General features: G+C 37.1%; 1 protein-coding gene across 17 annotated transcripts in view; it reads left to right on the forward strand.

The window, feature by feature from the left end:
• ERC2 (ELKS/RAB6-interacting/CAST family member 2) overlaps positions 1 to 25,587 on the forward strand; it is a 430,969-nt gene that overhangs the window by 347,161 nt on the left and 58,221 nt on the right. For all 17 annotated transcript variants that reach the window (XM_032120320.1, XM_032120321.1, XM_032120322.1 and 14 more), the window contains one exon: positions 24,156 to 24,346. The gene's annotated coding sequence lies outside the window, so the exon portion shown is untranslated. The remainder of the gene's footprint in view (positions 1 to 24,155; positions 24,347 to 25,587) is intronic.

A 25,587-nucleotide genomic window follows, 5' to 3' on the forward strand; every position in this document is an offset into this window, starting at 1 on the left:
GACCTTCATCCCCAGCACACCATTGCCAGGAGCAGGAGGAGGCAGGTTCTGTTCAGCAGGGGACAGTGGCCAGCAGGAGCAGGGGAGGATTCGCGTGTAGCTCTTGTACCTGGCTGTGGATTACAGTGTGTGCACAGCCACAGCAAATGCACTCACAGGGCACAAAGCATCTTCTGTGTCTTCAATCCCCCCACGTGTTTTCCCATTCTTTCTTTGCTATTCAAGCTGTTTAAGGATTCTGTAATAGTTTCAGGGTAAAAATCAATCTATACTTAGCTTGCAAATACCTCTTTGTGAATGGGTTGTAGTTAAGTCTGGATAGAGTCTTATCTGTGTTGACTTAAATCTCATTTTTTATCGTTAAGATGTCCCTCATGACAGTTTATATTTCTAGACACCATCTACATCCACCTCCACTCAGTGTGTAAATAACACTCTTCATTGCCTCTGAATGTAGTAACAGTGCAGAGATGTCTTAAGTAGCATAAGTGGGTTTAATCATAATATTGGGGGATAGCGGAGGAAGAACTCTCAGAGTCTTGTTTTACAGTGTGGATGTAGGGAGGGTGCTCACTTACATTTTCTTTCACGTTTCTGTTTGCAAAGTGCAGTCAGCACAAATTCGACTTCACTGTGGTTGGGCAGTGAAAAATTAAATGCTGCTTCATCTTTTCTCCCCCTTGATTTTCCACTGTGTTTTCTGAAATATTCAACCCGACTGTAATTATACAGAAGTTTATTTAGTACCCTATTTCATTATTTGGATGAGAAAACCTGCAAATTTGAGTTATTCTGCCATAGGTTCTTTATCACAGAATCATAGAATGGTTTGGGTTGGAAGGGACCTTCAAAGGTCTTGTCATTGTCCCTCTGCCATGGGCAGGGATGTTGTCTCCCCTCTACCAACATCCTTCCCTTCAGTCACAAAGTGCTCATTTTCCAAGCCCCAGGATTCCCCTTGGGGCGTCATTTCAGTAAATAAATAACCTTGCACATTATTTGATAATGTTTTATTGTTGTTATTTCTCATGTATAGTTTTTTATAGTACTCCCTAGACGTTAATTCGGTTCTTTTGTTACTCATATCACTTGCCTTTCATTAATTTGATTTCATCAATGACAAGCAGGGTAGAAAAAATAAATAAATGGAAAGGAGGATCACTTCTAGGATAGGTCAAATTTTAGGCCTTGATCTTAAAAAAAAAAAAAACAAACCCACAACAAAACCACCACCCTGTAATTCTGTGAAGACATTACAGTCCATTAAGGTAACAGTGTAAATGTTTATTTAATGAATAGTTTTTTAAAAACTTGTCGCTGGCCTAGTGTGATAAATAACCAAGGCTGGATTAATTTAAAAACTGTATCCAGCCATAAGCCACAGGTCATAAGAAGTTTATGTGAAGAATGCAAAGCCGTAGTCTCAGGCACTTGCACTGTGGAGTTTACAAGCTGCAGGATCTTGCTCTTACAAAGTTTTGACTGGATTTTGTCATATACACTATTGGGGAGTGCTTCAGAAGCATTAACATCAGCACTTTAGTTGGGATTTTGTTGCATGTGCCAAAATGTCTTCCTGTTTCCAACATTTTTCCTCTCTTAATTTGGTTGTGGGAAGACATACAGGGCCCATGGTATAGCTGTTTCTGGCCAGAGGAGACAAAACCAGGAGAAAGAAGTGGTTGGCCTTCCACTGATGTTTGAATTACAGCTGGTATGATTAAGTTTAAAACTACTGTTCTGAACCCAGAACCTGCTCTCTAGTATAGGGTGAGTCTGGCTCTGTGTCTGCTGGGAACATCACTGGAATGTGCATGGGAGGGAATGGAATGAGATGTTCTCTGTCTCCTGGAGGGCTGCTGAAATGGGCCCTGTCTTGGAGCAGTGAGACCAGTGTCACTCCTGAGCTTTAGAAAACCTGCCTGCAGTTGTTCTTTAAAGAGAAGATGCACTGGGTTTGTGTATCTCAGTCCGAGTTTCCCAAGCACAAAATCTCTGCTGAGAAGCGCAGTATCCTGCCCTGCTGGAGGTCCCTTCTCTGGTCAGAGTCCCAGCTGTGAGGAGCTGTGCAGTTGTATTCTGTGCAGGAACAGCATGATGTGTGCTCTTCAATGCAGATATACAGTAGCATTCTAAAGGGAATACAAACTTCATTTTTTTCTGTAGTAATGTCTAGTAAGTACATATATATACTGTTTTTCTCACAGTCGTATTTGGTGGGAGATTTGGAAGACAGGGTGCTAGGAATATGAATTCTTTCAAATCCTCTCTCAAAGAGCAAATTGAAGAAGACTATCTGCCCCTTTTCTCTCCACCCTTAAAAAGCGATTTATTTATGGGAAAACAAGCACGCCAGTGTTCAACTGTGGACTGTATCACCACTTGATGTTTAATGTTCCTCAATTGTTGTGTTTTCAGATTGCAAGCCCCAAGGGGCAGGGACCATGTCTTCTTTTGTTTGCACAGCACTGAGCCTACTGTCAGCACTCCATAAATAAGAAGTAATTATAGTGTTATGCACCCATGTATTTTGAAAGCTTGGATCTGCTCCTGTTGAAATCCAAGGAAATTTTTCCCCTCTTACTTCAGGGACAAAGGATAACATACTGTATTAACTAGCTGGGTTTTTTGTTTTTTTTTTCACTGGGGGAGAGTGTTTATGTGAGGAAAATAGACTAAAAAACTATAATGCATCCTTTTGATTATGTTAAATGAATATATAGGAGGTGTTGTGAATTACAAATACTGTTTCAAAAGATGATAACCAGTTTTCCAAAGCTAACGACTGAGCTTATTAATGCGATAGTAAAATAAGAAATGGAGCTGCTCCCAACTGTGGAAAATTGTAATTAGAATGGAAAATTCCATCATTCTACTCAGTAGACACAAAGGTTTTTCTGAGTGCAAGGAGCGCAGAGAATACTAGAACAAGAATGGGAAACCTGTTTTGAGCTACCATGTAATCTGAAAGGCACACCATTTTTTTAATATATGTGAAACATACTTTAATGCTGAGACCTCGTGTGTTAAGGTTCTGCCTGAAGTGAAGTTTTACGGCCAATTTATAAGGTCTTGCAAACAGGAGTTTACAGTGGAAACAGTGACTCTTACCTTAATTGTAGCAATGTCAATAGCATTGCTGTAATGAGCATCTGGCTACATTCCATCTGTTGACCACACCAATGGGTTTTGTGCATCATAAAAGAAGTGTTTCCCCCCCATATTTGATTTTCCACATGTCAATCCCTCCTACATGCTCCAGTCCTCTCAGTTTATTGGAATCCCAACATGTGAGCTGTATGAGGGAGGGAGATGGGTATTCCTCCCATGACAGAGAGAGCCCAGCCCATGCAGGCCCCACGCTTTTTAAGCCGCATGAACTGCTTTGGTCACTTCCCCACTGCCATCTAAGTCCTGCTGGATGAACTTGGCTGGTCATCCTGTCAGTGGTGTGCAGCATATCAGGTTATGGATTTGGGGAGAGGAAACAGCACCATGCAGTAAATGCATGAGCTCTTGCAGCAGGAGAGATGAGGCCAAAAGAATGAATTTCATGTTTAGCACATGAGACTTGGCAGATAAGGTTGCTGGGATGTGCTTGATGGCAGCTTACATTTGCATTTGTCCAAGCTGTGTATTTAAAAACGTTACCAAAATCAAACTGCGTGATTTTAAATGAATGCTTTTCAGTTCTAAGGCACCTCATTCCTTCTTTAATCAAAATAATAATTGAATACATGTCCCTACTGAACAAGGTAAATAATTTGGAATAAAATATATTTTGTATGAAATACAAATAAAATGTCTTTTTGTATGAAGCCCCAGATGTGCATGTCAGGTTTCACAGCAGTACAAACAGCTGCTTTTGTTCTTCAAAGGTATGTTCTCCTGTTACTAGAACAGTTACTGGGTGATCTCTTCCAGTATCAATGGCTCTTCCATCTCCCCCAGGGCGAGATGCTATGAATATCCAAGCTGTTTAATGCAATGACAAACTTATCTCTTTTAACTTGTTCATGTTTGGGGCCTGGTGCACTTATTCTAGGAACTGAGACAGTTTATAGTGAGCTGCCTCTGTTACAGACCTATATATCTGAATTCTAATATAAACAACTTGGCTTTCTCCTGAGCACAGAAGAAATAAAGTAGAAGTGCTGTAGCAACTTGGTGTCCTCTCCAGGTTTTGTCAGCATTCAGTCCCCATGGCTTAGCAGATCACACCATCAGTTTCTCTCATATCTCCTCAAGGTGAGGGGAAGCTCTGTACAAATCTGTAAACTCACCACCATGTCTCCCTTTAAATACCTAATAATTATCCTTAAAGGCTTTTAACTTCTGTCTGACAAAAGAGGGTCAAGTGAAGAACAAAGCTGATAAATACTCATTCAGATCAGGGCTGTATCTTCCTATTCATCTCTCCTTTATTTGTTCCTTTATAGTTTTATCTGAAGTTGTAAAACTTTGGACAAAAGGCGCTGAAGTCCTTGAATGGATTATAAGTACAATTGTAATGGAAATCACTAATTCTGAATGTTATGATCTGTGTGATTTTGAATTTTCACTTTCAGTAAGTCACAGGGCATCACAAATCAGGAGATGTGCACTCAGGGAAGTTTATTGAAAGCAATTCTATAAAATAGCTGTTCTTGGCCATTCTTGTGCAGATCCTTTTTTGGGGGAGAGAGAGAGAGTAGGGGAAGTTTTACCCCACAATTTCTTAGGATTGTGACAGCCTTTGGAGAGCTGGTAAAGCTGCATCCTCACCCTTAGAGCCATTGCATTCTCTTGCTCTGGAGCAGGTGATTTCCCACGTTTCTTATAAAGTTTCAATTATTATTACTTTTGGCTGCACGGGGCAAATAGATACTTTGAATATCTCTTCCAGAAGCTGTCATTACCCACTACACCTTTTTTTTTGGTATGCATGTGTAGAAATAGTATTATTTCTAAAAGTGTAAATTGCCAGGAGTCACTCAGTTTTTCTGTTTAGGCTTTTTGTCTCTGAGGGGTAGTTTTTTTACTTGTTCATAGTAGTCTGCAGTTTGTATGTTGTAAGCACACTAAATGTTTGCTCACAACAGAAGATAAGTCAGTCCTTATCTAATAAACCACGGAAGGACTGCTAATTTTTGCAATGTCAGAAGAATACTATAATCATAGCTGTCATTTTTACAGATGGTTGAATAATTCCTCACAGTGAAAAACGTGGACACAGGAAAGGACTATTGAAACAAGAGGCTGAGCTTGGTCAGTTGAGATTCCCAGCTTAACGAGGTCCCTTGGCTTTGTTGTGTGCACTGAAGGTATTCACTGTGCAGAGCTATTAATATGTAGTTTGGATTATTGAGCATGTTGTTTAGTCCTGGATCATTTTGTGCCTCCTCTAAGTGATGTCTCCCACAAAAAATTGATGTGGGAAGAACTTCTAGAATTTAGGAGTGGAATTAGTTCGGGGTTTTTTTCCCAATTTGTTACTGTCCCTGCCTCATAACTGCTGACAATGGTACTGAAAATGTAGGGGGCTCACCATGCTAGTACAAGGCATTGAGAAAATTAATTTTTCTAAGGTTTCCACAGATCTTGGCTGATAATTTTTTGTGTAAACCAATCTGTGATTGTCGCTTTTACTTTCAACCCTATATTTAGAAAGAAAAAATAAAAGATATTCCAATGATCAAAGGCAGAATAGGAAAAAAGGACATATATCTAATGTGCATCATATTGACTTCTAAGATGCTTCATGTATTTAGAGAGAATTAACATGGTATTGTTGTGTATAGTGGCTTTCATTTCCCCTGTTCTAAGCATCTCCATGGTGTTGTATCTGTGATGTTCGGGTATTTACTGTAACATACCTCAGTCAAGCATTGTTGTTTTCTACCTAAAGGTCTCAGGCATACCAGTTCAAAGTTGGGTTATTTTTTTATTTGCTTATTTTCCTTGATGTACTCAGAGAAGATAAGTATCCAAAGAATCAAAGACTTAGATGCTTATTTTCATAGCCAAAGGTTTTGGAGTCTTTGAGGATATATCTCTTGGAACAACAATAAAGAAATTTAATTTCATTAGAGCCAAAATATTTTTCGAATGTTGGTAATTAAATTGAGTCCATAAAAAGGCTGGGGTATTAATAACAAGGGTGGATATTTCAATATTAGGGAGAGATGGCAGATTGCAAGATTCATGATTAGGAATGTGATTCAAAGCTATTGTTATACCTTTAACCTACAAACTGTCATATTTTAAATCATAAGCCCTACATAACCAGGACATGCCAGTGGCCTTTTTGTACTTCACCGTATAATAAGTATAACAGAGGAAACCACAGGGGTAGGAGGCTTTTTCCAGTGATATTTTTCAAAGTGAGAGCAGGAACAGAGAATGTGGAAATCAGAAATACACTCTTGCAGGAAGCAGAATTTAAAGGAGTCTGATGAGTGAAGGAAGAATATAAATCAGACAAAACCATCAGTCATGTCTGTAGAAGAAAATAGGGCTGAAGTGCTCAGAAGCTGCTCAGAATTTTCAGGGACTGGAAATTGTAAATAGCCACTTAGGATGGCTGGAAAACTGTGATGGAACTAATTGCAGCATGTGGTAGACACACACACACACACACACACACACACACAAAATTAACAGGGCAGATAAGAGAGAAATTTGTAACTGGAAAGAGAACTAACATCAAAAATTTATGGTGGATTCTGTCAAACTTTCATTAAAAATACACTATTTGAGCTAAACAAAAAATTCTGTATCTGTTGAAGGAATCACTTGAAGAGATGTTATGTATGATGTCATGGAGGTTCTTTGGCTTTATCAGTTGTTTTCTCATGGCTTTAGCCATGAGGGTAATTACACAGGGCAAAGGACCTGCAGAGGTGTTAAGGATTTCATTATAAAGTACGGTCGACTGAACTTGCTCGCCACCCACACACTGCTGAACTCCAGGATCAAGACTTTTCTCTGGAAGCTCATGCACAAATACATACACAACACTTTGTTTTTACATGCCTCTTCATAGCTTTTAATACCCAGTATAAGGGAGTTGTGATCAATTCTACACTTGTAGATAGTTGTAATTTCAATTTGAATTAGCAGGTGATCTGAAAATGTTCATAACACCATTTGTAGATGAGTGGTGCAGTCCCTTTTTTGTCTTAAAAATTATAAACCTGAGAGGAAAACAGACTCTGTGTGTGTGGTACAGCAGCAAGAGCAGGGGAGTGAGGAGAAAACTCCATTGCCCAGTTACAGCTTTGCAGTGGGAGGTAAACAAGGCAGTGTCTGACACAGTGTCTTTCCAAAGGAAAAGGAGCACTGGTGGAAGCCAAGCAACCCCATTTTGATCTGATCTCGGATACTTGGCGTGTAGGATAAGGGACCTGCACAGGCACGACAGTGGAGAAAGTGATTGAAGTGCAGCCTTCTTTTCTCCAGGTAGACCTCTGCACAAGTTTGGGAGCATAATTTCTATCCCAGAATTAAAAAATAGTTGAATGCATTCCTAGTCAGTAGGAGATCAGTTTGTGGAATGGAAGGGCTTTCATGGTGTAATATTTCAGCTGGTCTCTACCAGTGCTAAGGAGGTAATTATCACTGTTACTGTTTTCCAGGGTGACAACAGAGGGGGTGGAAAATGCTTTTTCTGTCTGACAATGTGCTTAGCTAGCTTTCAGTGAGGTTGCACATCATGGTTCACCGCCCTTGAATTTTTTTGAGGACCCAAAGTGACTGGTTTAGTGACTAGCAGTAATGTATCAGTGCAGATCAGCAGCAGATAATTTAGTCTGATCTTGTTTGATTTTATGGGTCTCCTAAAAACTTTGTTTCCACATACCAGCAGCTTAACGGACAGACATATGATTTCAAGCTGCTAAACTTCAAGGCTTGTTGTAGAAGGGGCAAGAATGCATGGTGGAGGAAAAAAGGGTGAAATTAATGCTGGGAAAGAATTTGGCTTATACTCTAGTTCCTTTCATTTTTAGACATGTCTGAGTATTATACATTTCTGCATCTGTTTGGGGTACAAAAAAACCAGAAATGACATGACTAAATTTTAATAAATAAAAATGTTTTCAGATGTATATGGTCCTCTAGAGGGAAAAGGGAAAGTTCTTTACAGTTCTAAATATAACTCAATATTTACAGCGAAGGGATTCTTGAAGTTGTTATTATTTAAAAATAATCTTTGTAGAAATAAGGATGTATCTTTCAAATACTTAATAAATATGAAACATCAGTGGAATGATGGACTTAGCTGGGCTTTTAGACTGAGTTGATCTCGAGGTGTAACTGAATGGATTAAAATGTGGTTTGGACTTCTTACCTTTGAAATGAGAAAACCCCAAGGCTTTCATGTTTTTACTTCATTCATACAGTTAAAAAAAACTCTTGTGTCTAAGCACTTTACAAAAAATGGAGCCTAAGGAAGATAAAATATATTTGTATTTTTATGAATTGTCTTTCTTCTAAAAAATAAGGTGATACACTTGTTGAGTTCAACAGACATTGTACACAACTGTTCTTTTGGTCATCAAATAAATCTGATTTTAAAATATCTTATATTTTAATCTTATATGTTGAAAAGAGACAAATATTTAAATTTCAAATGTCTCTAATTCCTGTCACTTCTTCTACTTATTCTTTCTCTCATAGTAAGAATTCATGTTCAATATAGTAAATAATAGCATTACTTTAATTTTAGGCAGGATTAATTTGAATCAAATTTAATGGTGGTGTGTGTGTGTAGAAGGAGCCAAAATACTGTAACAGAGATCTGTCTGGTATTAACCAGGGATTGCAGGGTCTCACTTTTATGTGCCTAAGAGCTTGATGTATTTATGGAGTGTAGGATAGTGGATAGTTTCCTTCTAGTTTTTTTTACAGTTTGACAAGGTATTACTGGTACGAGCAGGTATTTCCTATATGCAGAGTAGGAAATACTGCTAATACAGTTAATAACCCACCTAACAGAGGAAAAAAATTAAAAGGAAATGCTTTAAGGGCCCTCATGGTACACTGTAGTATTAAACACATGGCAGCCCATAGCCTCCAAATAAAATCTTACCATTTGGGTTGTGATGTCACTGGTCAATTATTTGACTGTGGTAGCAGTACTGATAGTGGTATCACACCTATGAAAACTGGAATTCCTCCAGCTGGGTTTGAAGGTGTGATCTCCAATCCATCAATGTCAGCTGAGAGTCAACCATTACCTTTTACATCAAACCATAAAAGCAGGTTTTACCTTCTCTGCTGAAGCGTGAGGGTGTTGTTCCAGCAGCTCATTCTTTTTAGGTGTTATGTATGTAGTTTATGCACTATGTTCCTCTGAGAGGACTTTGATTGCACCTTCAAGCATAATCAGTGTCTGGTGTTAATTGCTGCTACTAATTTTTTCTCTTTTTAATAAATTTAAGCTTCACAAAGTAAATTGTAAGGAGGAGCAATTATATTTCCATTTTGAAGTTGAGTTATGAACACCTGTACATAAGTTACTTGGTATTTATCTATTTGTATTGACCTGGTTTGTGACAAATTGAGTCCCTGATTTCACCATGGGCACTAATGTTGTACAAAATTTTAAAAGAAAAAACATTATTATGATAGATTTAAATGTATTTAATGAGCTGGCAGTACAGTAGCTTGAAAGTGTTATATATTTGGTTTTCTTCTATTGAATATATGGATGCAATATTTTTTTATTTCTATCATTCTTAGGAAGAAGAATATCAAAATTGTATAAATACATAACAATTTAAATCAAGATGTGAAAAATATATAAATACATAAAAAACTATTTGTCAATACAATTTCTTAATAAGAAGAATTTTAATTATATTGTTGTTCTGCTGAGTTTTTAAGAGTTTTTCAGCTACTTTAACATAATTATTAAACAGGATTTTCCACATCTTTTTATTTTATAATTGCAGCACTTCAGAATTTCCTTTCTGACAGCAAAAAGAAAGACATTGAATAAGTCATTACAGTAAAGCAGTACTATGGGGTTTATTTATCTGCATTATATATTCCCGGTTTACAGTCCTGCCTAGTTATCCTTTCTTCTTTTAAAGGTTGTCTGACTTTTCCCATAAAGAAATCCTTTCTTTTAGCTGATAATTTTATAAAATTACTTGGGACACTTGCCAAGTGAGGTATCTGTCTGAAGAGTTTATACTCTGCGCAAATGGTTCCAGGTGCTTAGCTGGAAAGCCTCAGATATTTCTAACACAGAGAATAAAGGGGAAAAAAACACCCAACAGACTTGTAAATAATACTTGTTTTAAAAGATTTACTGATCCAGTTGCTTCAAGACAGTGTCCTGAGTGTTAGCAGTTTGGGTAGTATTAATTGGATGTACTTTTTCTTGTCCAAGAAAATGTTTGTTAAATTTGTTTACTGTAGTAGAATTCTGCTTTCCATGAGATTCTTAGGGAATATATCTGCACAGGAAAGAAAGGATAAGTCAGCTATGGGGTAAGATAGAGCTGAGGTACCTGTGCAAACAGGTGGGTATGATGGTTGAGGGTTCAGGAGACAAGGAGGAAAATGGGAACCACTAAACTCTGCAGGAGAGGGTGGGGAGATGGGGATTGGAGAAAAAAAAGGATTGAAGATGGAGGGAATATTGAAACTGGCAGAGCAAAATCCCTAATGGTAGAAACTGAAGAGAGTCTGGAGAGATGAGGGTAAGTGTGAGTGGACCAAGCTGCGGACACTGGGTCAGGTAAATGGATGTAATAATGTCACAATAAAGGATGCCCTAGCACAGCCTGACTGAATGAATGGGTTTGTTTGACATTTGGTTCTGAGCAACATTCATTTGACCAATCTGAAGATAAGATGGATCAAATATCTTGGCTAGTTGGTCATGGGCCTGATACTCCTTCTGTGTACTGATTGAGGCAGGAGTCCTGGGGAAAAAACAAAATATGCAGAATTAAGGGCTGTATCATAGCTAATACCTAATAAGGTTCAAAATTCAAGATGAAGAGATGATCTTAGTTCTGGAACTTTTTGCATTTTACTTGTTTCAACTTGTAAGCTGATAATGTTGTTATACCATAGCAGCTTTTTCTGTGTGTGGAGAATATACAAAGTTGATTATATGCAAGATAAAAAATGTGATGAGTGTCTAGGCTTTAATTGTGTTATGCAGGTAACATTAAGGTAGGTGGCTGGAAGAAAGAAAGATCAATATCTTCCTCAATATCTTTTTAAGCAGTAAAATATTTACTTGTTCATCCCTGCAAGAGGTTAAGTATACAGGTAGGGATTTGCTAATTAGCAAAAGCTGTAATGTGTGTGATCTTCAGTATGTACACCTGTATCAGTCAGCTTGTAATATATATAATAATTATTTTGTAATCAATTGCACTGTTCTACTAAGACACTGTTTCCTTGAGTGAGCTGCATGGCCTGACAGTTTTTACTACAGAACCTAAATGTGTCAACATTGGCAAAGAGTTCTGTCACTGTTTTTTTTTTTTTAATCTACAAGATAAAATCTTGAACTCAGAAAAGTGACTTAAATAAAAGAAATAGGCTAAAAGAGACAAGCTGTGTGCTTTTGTGAAGAGAAACAGTAACAGAGGATAAATCATAAAGCTGAGGATGACATGTTGCAAATAAACCTTAGTACCTATGACAGTTCTCTGTTTAGGATTTTCTCATAAAGGTTCAAGGTATAAAAACTTAAACATAGAATAGTGTACCGTCAGAATATCTGACTTTTCTTGTCAGCAACTTTTTGAGGCAATGGAAGTATTTAGTTTATCTAAATATGTAGAATTTATTGTCCAGGAAGACACAGTCCATGCATGGGCAGTGTTTACGAAACAATGGATGTCATACTCCACGATGAGGTTTTATTTGACAGAATCTGGTCAGTAAGGTAGTACATAGAGTAAACATGGTGGAATGGAAGGGAATTCAAGAACCCTTTTTTGTGAGTCTGGTGCAGAAGTCTGAAGTAACCAGGAACCACAGCTTCTCTTCTAGAAAGTTAGAGTATCTGGTTCTTTGGAAAACTGATGCCAAGGTGCTTGCCCTTGATTTGGGAAATCTGTGCATTCATTGTTTTCGTGTCACCACTGCAACATTGTGCACTAAAAGAGGTATAAAAGTGTAATACACTGTGAGCTATTCCATAAGCGTGCAAGTTATGTTTGTAGGTTTGGTCTTTTTCTGAATAAGGAGATGAGCATTTATCCTTATGTAAGAAACCAAAGGTTTATCTTAACCATCAACTATAATTCTGGAGTAAAATCAGAAAATATGTCTCTCTGGATTTCAGCAGAGGTTGCGAAAATCTTAAGCAATGTTTTCCTCTTCACATTATTATTGTCACAGGCTCTGGAGCACCTGTTATTAAGACAAAGGCTATGTACATCTGTCTAAATCTTACATTGTTAAAGCCTGCAGTTGTTCTTGCCATATGATTCTTTTCAAAACTCTAAGCACAGATTAGATGCTGCTTAAGCACTATGTGCAGTACCACCTGGAAATACTGTTAAGTACAGTCCATGAGAGGAAAAACATCAGTGATGTTTTATGTAGAAATAATTAAGTAATAATTTTTTTAACTGATTTTTAAAAATCTGTGTTTCCAAGGGTTTTTTTCATTACTTTTTAAAGTATTTTTAAGGATTGAAACATAAAGATATCTTTAAATAAAGAAGGCTTTTAGTGCAAGAATAAAAAAATTAATCTAATACTACCTAAAAAGCTTCAAAGTCAATCTGTCAGGTTCTTTATGGCAATGAAGCTCTCACATTATCTTTTTAATGTTGAAATCAGTTCAAGCCAGTGAAATTTCTTTAATGAACTTTAGGGCACATCTTCAAAGAAACCTGCAATTGAACCTGTGGAAAGGCCAATGCCTTTGAACTGTGGAAAAGAAGTTTATCCTAGATTAGCTTGATCTTTTAGTTTACTCTGCCTTCTAATCTAGTAAGAAAGATCTAAGCTTTAAGAATACCCCTGAACTGCAGTGACAACCTAAAAGTAGTGTATTGTTAGGGAGAAGTTCATTGCTTCTCTTTGGTATTGGCATTTTAAATTTGGAAGGATAGCAAAATTGTTTATTTTGTACTGTGAGCATGACCACTCTGGGTCTCCCTGGGCACTACATTTTCTTTATTTGTTACGAGATGTTTATTTGTTTATTTCTTTCATTTGTTACTACCTTATAAATTGAAAATTTAACTTCATTCTTGTTTTCATTCTCCCTCTAACATTTCACTGTACTTCCATCCGGTTCAGTCTTTCATCGCTCAAATGTGGAACAATGTACCTTCAAATGTGAAAGAAATAACAAAATCTGGAACAAATTACAAAGTGATGGAGAAGGGAAATGCGCAGAGCTCTATGGAAATAAGTGCATTAATGCATAGGCTCTGATGCACATGAGTCTGTTTTGAAGGACACTTCATTTTTAGTTTGAACTTCTGCTTTTAAATTTTACTGTAATATGATATAACATTTGCTTGGGTGAGTACTTGAGGAACTTGCAGTGTTAACAGTATTCTTTTCGATAGAAATTCCATTGGATTTCGGATTTTGTACTCTTTCCAGGTTACAATAAGAAAAACATGGGAGAGATTTTTAATAGAAAAAAACAACACTCCGTGGTTTGCAGCTGGCAATCACAATACCTCTACTTCTGCTTTTATTTTATTAAGTGGAACAGGTCAGTTCAGTATCAGAGCTGACTGTGTTCCTTCTCTGGTGAAAGTAAAAATACAGGTCTACCAAAAAATTTAAATGACCACTAGTTTCTTCATTTCAATCATTCTATGAAATGTCTTTTAAAAACCATCTCATTTTCTGGGGTCAAGGAGAACAAGGATGGTTATCACTCAGCTGGCAGAGGAAAATGCACCTTTTGGGTATAGTACTGACTTCTATAAGTGATGTTATTCAAAGTCTTCTCTTAAGCATGGATTAATAAGCATTTACACTATGAAGAAAGTGGAGAAAGGCAGAGTTAGGTAGAAAATCTTGTTCAGATGAAAGAAATCATGTTTATAAAACTGGATTTTTGAAAAGGAAAGTATTGAAAGAAATAAAATGTAGTTGAAGGAACAGAGAAGAAGTGAAAATTACATGTTTATCCAGCTTATAAATTATGCTATATTTTCCTGTATTGTATTTTAATTCCTTGATCTTTTAAGGTCAATGGGAATTTCACCACTGACTTGATTGGCACTATTTCACCCTGCATCTGTGAGAAGCAGTTTCTGCTTTTTATTACTATTTCAAAATGGCATCCTTCCTTTTCTTCTCTCACTCCAGTTTCCTAAGGATTTATAATCTTTTGCATCAAAAGGAAATTTTTTCCTGGTACATACTGTATAGTTGAAATTCAAGTACCAGGCAAAAAGCTGGCTGACCTAATGGGCTGATTCCAGCAGAGCAGACGTTTTGAATCTGGACTTCTTAGTTATTGAGGGTACAGGATTTTGAATGCTTTTATCCTTTTATTGGTGAATGCACTAAAGTGCATGCAGACAGAGAATGTTAAAGTGGCAGTCAGATAAACTTGTTAAAGCAGTGGGAGTTTTTCCTTTCTTTCTACGTGACTTTACCATCACAGTGGAGTTAAAAGGCAATTAGCCCTTCAGCTCTTTTCTGGCCAGTTTATTGGCATTTTACACACAACTGTTGAATAGACAGTGCCATATTAAAAATTCCAATGAAGCTGGCCTGGGGATAACAGACTCTAAATTTCTGGTTAATGTAGGTTTCCTTGAGAGGAACTATTGCCAAAAAGCTCAAGTGAAATTATCTCAGAACAGTACCTATGCTGCATGTACTCATAGTTGATGGAAAATTGTAGTAGTCTTGCTGCATGCTGTGTTACATTTCCAGGGAAATATTTTTATAAAGAGTGTTTGATGAAAAAGTTTATTCCTTTAGTAATAACAGGCTACCCACTGTGTGACTTTAGGCAGTGAACATGGTGAGTGGAACAAGGCATTTTCGTCATCAGAACAACAATCATACTTGCTTTGCATTTCTGTAATTTTCGTCCAAGGTCATTAAAACACTTTACAAATATGGATTACTTATTTCTTTCAGTACATGAGAAGATGGGGAACAGATTATTATGTCAAAGTTTTGACCAAATGTAGACCAAGTTTGGTTTGGTTTGGTTTGGTTGGGTTTTTTCTGTTTGGGATTTTTGTTGTTATTTGGGGGGGAGAGGGGGGGTGAGTTTAGAATTGTTAGGAAACCTTGTGGGTTTTTTTTTCTCATTTCAGGGTCAATAGAAAATCAAACATGTCTTTTGCAATTCTTGCACCCCAAAGTACTAACAACCAAAACCTGGCTGTAATATTTTTCATGACTGAGGAGAATGAAGTACAACACAAGACATATAAGATCACTACTGGAGAGTAAATTGGATTTTTCATAGTATTTCAGTTTTAATCTGGTCTTGCCAAAGAAAATAAAAAGTTTTTGATAGGCTTGACTGAGACTATTATTGTGTCTTAATGATGCATTCATTGCTTCTGTGAATAAATTTATTTAATTAAATTTTGTAGCTGATTTTAATTTACTGATGTTAGATCTCAAGAAAGTCATTGAGTTCTGTGAGTGTGATTGAGAGCCAGAGGGTAAAAACAAAGAGCAGATCTGATATTTTTAAGCTGACCATATGCATTGCTTACACTGCTCCAAGCTGCACTGGGAAATCAGCAAAAAGGCTCCTTAGAAGTCCAGCTGATTTTTGGATCAGATCTCTTTCAAAGTAGGGAAGAAAAGCTGGTAGGTTTAAAGGGTCAGAAGCCCTATTTTCACTATGTTTCAGTTTGCATGACAACTCCAGAGGGCACCCAGATTTTGTTCAGAGAGCAAGTGATGGATTTATGCTCCAGTGTGCATTAACAATAAACAAAGCAAATCAAAATGCCTTCATTTGCTCAGGTATGTAAGTTAACAGAATTTCAAAACACTGATTTGAAGTGATCCCTAATAGCAGGTTTATTTTAAATGGTGTGTATTTGAACTGTCTGTGTTAAAAACTCAGACTTTGCTTCTGATACTCACAAGCAATCATTAAAGTCATCTGTAACTTTTGTCTTTTAATACAGCAAATACATATTGCAAGACAACACAATGGTTTCCTTAAATGGGTATTGACATGTAAATAGAAAGTCTGGAAGTTGGAAAGTGCCAGATTTCAAGTAGCTCATAGAATTTTTTTTTTTAAGGTGTCCTTTTGGGTACATGTTACAGGGCTTTTCAGTTACACACCCATTTACTGCCTTTTCTGTAGCACCTTGCTGCTGTTCCATGCTTGCTCCCTGTTGTACTGACTCCGTTCTTGAGCTGCATTTTAAATGGGACAGTAACTGTGGGAGAGACAAGCAATTATGTTATTGGGCAACTTAGCCCCATCTCTTGCTTCAGATTTATTATGTGCTAAAAAATTGTGTAGGCCAAAATACCGGTATTGCATGAACTTCTACTTAATTCAGCCAGGGCCTGTCTGAGATGCAGAGAGCACCCTCAGCAACTTAAGAGAGATAAAAACTCTGCCATGACGACAGGAAGAGTGTCTGGTCATCAGGAGCAAAACCAGTGCTGAAGCACCAGGAGTGGTTCTGAGCTTTAGGCCATCTCTGGCAGTTTTCTGGGCTGCCAGAAAACAGTAATTTTTCACATCTAAAAAGTGAGGAAAATGAAAAATAAAATTTTGTTTTATAGAGACATGTCAAATATAACAACTTGAAGTCTATGCAACTGTTTTATAAATGAAAAGGACTATAAAATCTGAAGAACTTTACACAAGTAAGCCTAATACATCAGAGCAAATGACCAAGACATCTGCAACAAATACTTTTGAAACTGTGCCCAGTGTCTGTGCACCATCTTTTCCCACACAGATAATAATGCTCTTCTCCTATCACAAAGAAGAAAGTGGATTGTTAGTGCTCTAGAGAGATCCAGATATAGTGGTGAGCAGCACAGGAAGCCCAGGAAGCAAACAGCACTATAGTTTCAGGGAGATGCTTAGCAAAAGCAGCATTTTTAAAACTTTGGTAGTGCTGGGAGCAACTGCACTCTGTAAGGAACATTTGTGCTGTGAGCAGAGTGACACAGACCCTGGAGTGAAAAATAACGTGTGATCATTAGTTAGAAATAGCCATAATTTATAGACACCAGGGGGCAGAATTAAGGTTGCAAGGACACCTATAAACCTGGCATTCCCAAGCAGAGGGCTATTTATGTTCAAACTCAAGCACACTTTTAAATTTAAATATTTGAATGGTATAGACTTTGTTGCAAATAACATCCTGTTTATGGAAACAAAAACGTTTAAATGCAGTTGGAAGAGAAGTGTGATTGTTCATTTGTTACAAACGTGAATTTAACTAAAAGCTAATTTTTCTTAGTTTCAGCTTATGTCCAACACTTTACTGTTTGTGCATAAATTAGTGCAGCTTGCTAAAGGAAAAACATCAAACAAATCCTTTCTTGAAGGTTAGACCTCTTTTTCTTACTTTCTGAACTGCAGAAAACGCTGTGGATAACTGCAGCTTTTTATTTCCAACGTGACCTTCCACGTTCTGAAACTAATTTGCCATACTGCTTCTCAAAGTCTGCTCAAGGACTTCCTTTAGCAGAATAATGTGGTTCTTATTAAGCACATCCTATAAGACCCAGGAGGATTGCATGCAAAGAAAATAAGACGGAAACACAAATGAATTTCCATCCTCCAGTCAGATATATGATATTGATGACCAGGATGCATATGAAGGATATTGTAAAGAAGACAAAGAAAAAGAATTAAAGCAAATGTCTGACAAATTGGCTGTCTTCAGATGCAAGAATGACAAGTGGTCTGTGCAGCTCAGTAGAGGACATGGAGGCATCAAGCCAAATCGTTATGTAGTCAACAAGTCTCTTTGAATCACATGGTTATGTGTAACCTCTCTTTTAAATAAGGCCTCACTTTAAATTACATCATCACTAAAGACTTAAAAGCCATGAAGTTTTATGTGAAAACTGATAGTTTAGCTTGACTCCAAATGTTGTTCTTCACAGTTATGAATTTTATATTTTTACAGGAATAATGAGGTATTCTGTTAAAGTGGAACTTCTTTTGGGTATTATTTCCCTAATTTTTAAGTAGGTGCTCCAAATACAAATAATTGTGAAAATAACAACCTAATTTCAAATCTGTTTCTTCCTTAATTTTTTTTCTACAAGGTGACAAAATAATTTCATACTAGCATAATTTGATGGAAAAATTCACTGAAATAGCTTCAGTGTACAATCTCTAGAAATAGTTCAGTGTATAATCTCTATAACTTGTGATGTTCTTATTCCAGTGGAGCTAAATATAGATTTCAGAGTTTTTACAAGGTTAATGAGGAACCTTTACCCTCTGTACGCAAATCAGTGCAAGTGTAATTAAGTGAACAGACTCCAGAATTATCACTATTTTCGTTTCATTCTTAAACAAGATGCAGAATTTGGGTAATCAGAATTGTAATATGATTTTCCTATTAATCTGTTTTATACCATGAAATCTGATATTTTCACCATGACTAATCCATGAAATTTGTCAACTTTGTCTGTGATTTACACAAGCTCTATTTATAAAGAGAACTTGTTTGAGTCCTAAGGCATGGAATATTATTTCCCAGCATGCTTTTGGTGGCTTTTTGCTAACAAGTATAAACAAAATGTGCTCATTGACTATATTATTATTTCAAGATCAGGAGGTAAAACATGAGGAATGTTGAAGAGTATACTCCCTGTAGCAGTGTATATTAGTCTTAAGCCATTAAGAAGAAAATAGCCTATCATATCAGAGTTGGTAAGGATGGTTGTGATCATAAAGTTTACCTAAAATAATTGGATAACTTGCTTGTAGATTAAAAACATATGTGTTTCTTGTATGTCTTTATGCTGAGGCTTTAGAATTAATTGCTGTCAGCATAAACCAGACCAAACAAAAATAGATTTGCATCAGTTCTTTGTAATGGGGGTAAGAGACAGGCTTGAATGACACTGAAGATAATTCTGTTTTGTATTTGGGGGGAAACGGCTACACAATGTTCACATACGGGAGTGCAATTTACTATATATGGGAAAGAACAAAGATCCTTTATGTAAATGTAATAACAGGCAAGTAATACCTTCAAAGGAAAGAAAAACAGTCTCTTGGGTACAGAAAGTTCATCTGCTCCAGCTGTCCTCTCTCACTTGTTGGGGGAAGACATTTGGGGAAAGGCCAAAACACAGATATTCACAAGGCATCCAGTTTTTCGCTCAGCACAATGTCTTAATCAGCTCTTACTGAGCTGCTCTGCTCTGTACCAAACAAGCTATAAATATGCAGCACATCCGTGCATGTAAATAAGTCCCACTGCCTGTAGTGATGAGAGCAAGATGACTCTGGGTTTTGGTAACAGCACAACACTGCAGGTAAGGGAGAAGCAGCAGGGAGGAGCAGGGGCCCAGAGCAGGAGCTGCTGAGTGCCATGGCTGTCTCTACATCATTTCAAATTCCTGATCACATGGTTTTATGAAAGTTCCCCAGAAATCATACACATTAAGATCACAGATGGCCAGCTTGTTACAAGATCCATAGACTGGAGCCAGATAGCAAAAGCTTGGTCTGCTCTGTAATCTGGTTTTTCTCCAGCAGGAGTGACCGTAGATTACCCACGTCCATCAACTTATCAAAGTGCAGACATCCTCTCTCATGGTGCCATGATGTGAAATGCCCCCTTTGTGATCAGATCATGGGAGAGCTCCTGGCCATGGTGGAGAAAGGTCAGGGAGTACAGTGCCCTCAGGTGTCTTCTGTCAATGCCGTGGTGTCCGTATGCGGTTGCCCAAGCCATGGCGGGGGAATTCTGTGCCCTTGTGCTTCTGGTTGGCCTTCTCTCTTTCCTGCTTCCTTAATCACTGTAGCTCATGTTCTCAAAGGCCCAACTGCCTCTTAATCTGATTTCTGAATGAAAACAGTCAACTGCACCATGTAGAAGTTCTTATTTCACAATGTTCTGAGAGTCGTGGTGAACTGTGGTCTCTACTCCAGGCTGGAATCTGACCTCAGAATTACAATTTATTTCAGACTTGCTAAAGTATTTAGCCCAAAAGGATGTTTTGTGCAGGACAGGGAAGAATTTGGTGTAGACAGACGAATGTTTTACACATGATGTTTGGCAATTCCCTAGCTAAAAAGCAATTGAATAAATTTTCTTTTAATTGCTCATAGCATAAAATGGAAAATAAGTGGAATCTCAGCCTTTTAAAAGATATTTTTAAAGTAGTATAAGTGAAAAATAGATGTTTAGCATTAAAGTCTGATTTACTATAACACCGTAAAATTTAGAAACCAAAATGATTTGTTGATCATCTTACTTTAATATCTCAGTGTCTCCTTAAAAATGCAACTGTCCCCTTCAGAGCCTTGAAACTTGTCTAATACTACTGATATATGCAATTTATGAATAACCAGTGGGGCTGCATGGGTTCTGATATTCATTCTGGATATCCTAGTATTTGGAGCTATTTTCACGTGTATTGTTCTAATGTACATAGAATTGCTTGGGACAGAATTAAAGCTGCATCAAACTATGAAAGCTTTTTGTTTAATCCATTTACTGAATAATTCAGTAAAGACTCCTGTGTTTTCTACACTTAGGCTCTTAAAATTATTGTCCTTGTTACAAAGAATTCTGTTCTACATGGTTAACGTGTCATGTTTGTATAAGAAAAAAATGCTCTCCTGTGTAAATGAGGTCTACAGAATTTGCTTAAATATTTGTTGCTTATGAAAGTTCTACAGCAAGGCCTTTTCCTAAGGCATACATTTATCAGCTAAAATCTTGATTGTTTTGCCTGTATTATGTCACTCACGTCTGGCAAGAACAGCATCCTGCTGTTTGTGAAGCTGACCTCCTGCTGCTACTTAGCCACTTGTAGGATTCTATCCCAATTCCTCTAATCCACTCTGTTTCAATAGCACCATATTTGGGCTCCTTCACAGATTCTTTTGCTGCCCTGTTTGGGATGCTCTATGAGCTGAATTAGAATTTTAATGTTCCGTTCAAAACAGAAGGAACCTTTTTATTAAATGAGAATATAAGGAATAATCTCCTCCCCTCCTTGGACAGAATTTCTACACATGCACTGTATTATTTTCCTTCAAACTTTTGTCCAGAAGTTTGGGGCACTATTTCAATATATTGGTTTACTTTGTGTAAATCAGATCCAATTTGAGGTTTAATGTTGCAATAAGGCCTGCTACCATCTTAAATTGTTTCTTTCCTGTTGTAACTCCTCATTCAGAGTTCAGTGCTCCTTGTTTCCATTATGTCAAGGGTTTACTGAAATCTTTTCATGCTCCTTGTGCAAGTCAGGCCTAATTAAAGCAGAAAACTGAAAGGACTCCAAAAATGGTGTTAGAAACAGCACCAAAGCACAAAATGCACTGTAGATATTTTTGCTATACTTTTAAGAAGTCAGGAAAGATTTTTGTATATGTTTTTCCAGTAGCTATTTTCTGATCCCCACATGAAACGAGGTTTAGAGAAAACAACTTAAAGCTTGATTAGTGTATATGTATGTATGTATGCATATAAATATATATGGCATGTGTGTATATATATATATATGTAGTATTTGTATATATATGTGGTCTGTCCCTTTACTTCACACCTAAGCCTATTAACTTTGCTGGATCTATTTGTGGTCAATACAGCAATTGAAAAAAACAGGATAGCAGAACATGATCCTTTTTAATGCAGAGCTCCTGGGCTTAAACTGTGTTAAGAATTGTTCTTTAGAGAATGGGATTTAGTTTACTGAAAAATAAAAATGGGGTTGAATTATGATGCTAATTTTATTCTTTGAAGAAGAAGTTGTTTGGACACAATGCAATATTGCATGAGTCTCTCTTGTACAATTTAGAAAACCTTCAGTGCAGTCTATAGAGCTTACCTAAGTGTTTAAAGAGAAAAAAGATACTATTGAGGTGAAACATATTTCAACAATTTCATAAAGTGTCTCTCACTTGTACCAAACTTCCCTCGCTGGAAAATTCATTTTAGAGCATGTACCATGTTTGCTTCACCTGTAGCTTTCTGCAGTCCAAAGTTCCCTCAGTCTTGCTGGATCATCATCATCAGGAGCCACCTGGTGCCAAGATCTGCTGAGAAACTCCGTGAATGGGGTTAGGGATGCAGCTGGAAACTGGAAAAGACAACAGCTACAGCAGTTTGATATAATGATAAATTTTACAGCTAGAAATGGAATGGAGGAGATAATGGAGAAAACAGGGGAAAGAAAAAACTTCAGGAAGAGGAGGTGAAACAGGGATAGAGCCAGTGAAGTATGGGAGGAAGCAGAGGAAACAATCCTGAAGAAAAGAAGTGGGGCAAAGAAAATGTATTATTTGGCCTCCTTCCTTGCATTTAACAAGTAATGTGTATATATGATTTGTTCACAAATGTGTTAACATTCCTAATGATAGCAACATAGAAGAAGGATGTTTAACAGCTTTTATCAAGGGATTTAATCTATGGAATCCAAAATGAAGAGGTTTGTAAGTGATCCCTCTATGCAGTATCAGTGCAAAGACTTGCGGTTCTGGTGCTCCTTCTCTGTTTGTACTTTAAAATTAATTGAAAGCCTCATTGTTTTGTTTAAACTGTGAAAGCTTCCAAGGTCAATGAGTGAGGTAATTGACCTGCCTGTTGTAGGACAAAAATATGTATGTTAAATTGCATAATTAGTTTTAATTACATAATTATGGTGTTTAATGTGGGAGGGTCAAAGGTTACTATTACATTTAGCAGTCATGGCAAGAAACACCAAAATAAGCAACATAGTTTAATTCTGTGTTTCTTTCGGTTTTAAAAAAGGGGTCCACTGTGATCTATCCTTGACCTTGGATATTTGATGATTATAGCAAAGAATATATTGCTGTTACCCTTTTTGGAATCATAGAGACACCTTTGTAAATGACTAAGTGACTTTACCAAAGACTTCATTTAGGTTTAGAGTACACAAAAGTTAATCAACAGTGGGAACTCAACTGACAGCAATTTAATCTGATTGGGTAAGGTAATTACATGATTACCAGGAGTGTTTATATATGGACAAGGATATTTTTATTGGAAAAAATCCTAATTGCTTTCTTACTGAGAAGAGAAAAAAACAAACAAATTTGTTGTTGCAGGTTAAGAGGACATCCTTCGTTCCTTGAAATAGCTTCTTTTCATATTTTAGTGACAAAATGAACTCATAATTCTTTGCAAATTTGCTCTGGGATTATGTTAGGAGTTCCTCTGTTTCTGAACTTGAAATAATGCCATCAATATCTTGTTTCATTTAAGCAGCTCATTGCTTATACATCAATTGTGTGACAGCCTAAAGATGTCATGATTCTTGTAATTAATTATCTCTTTTACTGTGTGTAAACACTGTTGCTTAAATACAGCTTGATTTCACCAAACTTAAACCCAAAGGTTCATTATACTAATGGATATTTCTGGGAAGGAGGGCAGTATTTGTTTTTCCATGATGGTAAAAAAAAAAAGGGGACTATGTAAAAGGTGGATAAAAGATGGTGTTCCTAAATGCTGGAAGAAAAGGTATCATTTAGGTTCTCTGAATGGTCCTTTAGAAAATGCTCTTTCATTCTATTGACATAGAAGGGAGTGTTGGGAGATGTATCTTCATTAACAAACATTAACCTCTGTGCTTACCTCCTGAAGAGCTCTACAGAGTAGAATCCCATTTGGCTGATAAATACTGGCTTGCTCCAAAACCTGATTAAGGAATGGGCCAGGCCTGGCCCTGGCACTTTTTAGGGTTGTGTCTAAATCTAGATGCCAAAAAAATATATTGACACTTACAAGAATAATTTTATATCACACCAGTAACTTTTGAACACATTCTGCTGGTGGAAATGGGATGCAATCCTCTCAAGGAATTGGAAAGTTAATGAACTAAACATTAAATAATAAATAAATGAATTTTTGAAATTAAATATATAATTATGGAAAGAATTTCTGTGATATATTCCATGTTACAAAAATTATATGTTCTCCCTTTTGCTAATTTTTCCCTTACAAGTGCTTTAGAAAATATTACAATTTTGAATTGTTTTTCTAAACCAGATGATCCAGTCACTGTTGGAGGCACATAGCCACGGCAAAATCTCATGCTGTACATTGATCACCTGTCCAACCTTTGCCTAGAGTGTGATCCCCAGTTCCTTCAAGAGATCCATCTTTACCTGTCTATAAAGAAGAAGAGGAGGAGGGAGACACCTGGGATATTCAAGTATCAAAGTTTAACACCAGAGCAGGTCGAATCTTGATTTCTATTATTTTCTATATGTGTTGCTAGTTTTGACTTGGATATTTGGCTGGAGATTTTTTCATTGATTGTATAGTATGGGTGGAAGTTGTTCCAATGTTAAAGCATTTTTTGTAGACTGCTCACTTGCTGAAACTGCACATGCATTTTTCACAGTTCCGTGGTGTGAAATCGAACCCAAAGTCACTCTGCGATTGAGGAAGTTGGCTAATACTGAGCATGCCTGGAGTCTGTACCTCTCCCTTGAACATGTGCTGGCCACAGCAACTAAATGTGGCAGCTTGTTTAAAACTGTTCAATGTGCTGTAGCTGGACCCTTCTGTATCTAGCACACAACCAAATCCAGGTCCCCAGCCAGTGCGATCGTTTTCATTCACTTGTTAAACTTTCTTCTTACTCTTCCGTTTCCCTTTCCAAGAGGACTTTGATATCCCCAAAAAGCCAAGGTTTCGTGCACTGTCCTAAGGACTGCCCCTTTAGGAGTGTAGCACAGCCCACACACAAACCTGGAATATGTCCAACTTGTTCTTTGAGCAGAATGTGAACCCCTGACCTCCTGGGCCTCCGGCAAGAGTGCTGCCTACTGAGCCACCAATACCCAGGCCATCAATAAGTTTTAAATGCCAGTTGCAGACTTCACAGAGATAATGACTTCAGTGTGTAAAGGTTTTGTTGTGGAGGCTGCAGTCTCACACATGGCGTGACAGAGTAAATATGCTAAAACCATAGAGAGCCGTTGCATAACTCGCCTTGATACAACAGTTTTTGTAATATGTTTCAAGGCATGGAATATTATTTAAAGGGACCCTGTTATGTAGGCTTAGGCCCAAAATGAAGCTATTATGAAAAGAATGTTTAGCAAAACCAGAAATATGTCCATGAAATTGTTGGAGTGGGAATTTCAGGGTAACGTTGCTTGGATTTAAAGTTGCCTGCATGACATTGCACTGTTGTGCTAGTGAATGAGAACCACCAAATGAAAATACTGTTAAGTGAGAATCAGAAACTGAGCAGAATAAAGATGTTAGAAAGCTATTACTATTGTTATAACTTCTTAAAAATCTTACCTCATCCTGATAAAGATGAGATGAAAAAATAAATTCCAATTTAGTGATTCAAAGCAGCATTATTGACACAGGTAAAACCGTGTATTTGCATTTTAATAGTATTTTTAACCTGATCACAAGTAAGTTCTTGTATTTTAAGTACTTATAAAGGAAAATGAGTATG

Source organism: Corvus moneduloides, chromosome 11 (genome assembly GCF_009650955.1).
Source record: "Corvus moneduloides isolate bCorMon1 chromosome 11, bCorMon1.pri, whole genome shotgun sequence".
NCBI lineage: Eukaryota > Metazoa > Chordata > Aves > Passeriformes > Corvidae > Corvus > Corvus moneduloides.